The following is a 1,632-nucleotide window of genomic DNA, read 5'->3' on the forward strand; positions in this document are numbered from 1 at the left end:
CGGGGAATAATGAGGGAAAAGGCATATTCGGCACAATGAGCTTTACAGCACCAACTTTCCCCAGATCCATATCTTACTTTTGTTAGACACAGAACAGTATGCTGTAAAAAAAAAAAATGATAATATTGTCTAGGGTTTGTGTTGGGTGTGTCAGAGGGATCACATTATAGCATTATTATACAAACAGAGGAGGCAGCGTGCAAGGAAGGAAGACCTTGTGAGAGCTCTTTGGGGATTTTGCCTCCATGCTATTGGCATGGATTCTCGTTCTCACGCAGTAATATTGATTGGGGACTCCTACTATTGAATTGAAGGAAGGATACCACACAAGATTATTGATTCTGGAAATTCACTCACACAACCTTTGGTGTATGGCGTCAATACAATGAAATATTGAAAGACGGAAAGATTTTAAGGATGAACGATTTTTTTAATCTGGGCCTCAGCTATTATGTTGATGTTGATGTTTGCTGATCAATTGTTGCAAATATAAATAAATATAAGTATACCACTTAATGAGCAAAGGTACGGTGTACTTTTTTGTATTATTATTTTGCTTCAAACACAAAACCCAAGCTACGTTCAATCAATTTTAGTAATTTATTCCCTCAACACTTCTTGGTTTAGTTGGCCCTTCCAACGAATTCCTTGAGAGACAGTAAGTCATGGTTCGTTGCTTTCTGCGATCCATATGGAAAACTGAATGCAAAATGGCTGACATATCTGCCATAGTGTCAGTAAAACAGAGACCTCAAATGTGGTTCCTCCATGGGAGAGCCTGGCCCTACCGCTGTCCACCCTAAATACCCGTCTGTGGGGACGCTCCATTATTTGTGCGGTCTTCTCTGGCCCCGATGAGAACTGACAGCACCAAAGGAAGCTCATGAATAACCCAGAGAAGCCTAAAAGCAAAAGGGGAGGGGTGTGTGTGTGTGTGTGTGTGTGTGTGTGTGTGTGTGTGTGTGTGTGTGTGTGTGTGTGTGTGTGTGTGTGTGTGTGTGTGTGTGTGTGTGTGTGTGTGTGTGTGTGTGTGTGTGTTGGTGTGTTTGTAGGTGTGTGTGTGTAGGTGTGTGTGTCTGTTTGTGTGTGTTTGTAGCAAGAGAAAAAGGTGTGCATGAAGATGAGGAGAAAAATGGGAGAGGGCGAGCAATGGATAGAGTGAGAGTCAAGGACAGGAACAGAAACGTGGAAAATGAGATGTAAAAGAGAAAAACAGAACCAAGGAGATTCATTAGAGAGAGAAAAGGCAACATGTGAGTTGAGGCAACAAGAGTTAACTGAATTGGGACCGTGAGGTTTTAAGGTGTGAGGCCCCAGCTGTTGCTCACTGCTGCGTAACACACCACAGAACATTGTTTCGGGAGGACAGGCGCGATCCTAAAGCATTATGGGAGCTGACCTCAACTTGGAGTCACCTCTACTGCATGGGTGACATTGCCCCATTTAGAGTGTGACCGCAATGACTCATCACCTCATGCAGGGAATCGATACAGGTCAGCAGGCATGATTAAGCAATGAGCCCCCCACCCACTTGACCAAATGATATACATGATATATTATTTACTCTACGTTTCATGAGTAATGCTTTTGGGCGGTTTTCAGAAAACAGTGCGATGCAGCACGACCTTGGTT

This window comes from Gadus morhua, chromosome 6 (assembly GCF_902167405.1).
Source record: "Gadus morhua chromosome 6, gadMor3.0, whole genome shotgun sequence".
In the NCBI taxonomy this organism is placed as follows: Eukaryota; Metazoa; Chordata; class Actinopteri; order Gadiformes; family Gadidae; genus Gadus; species Gadus morhua.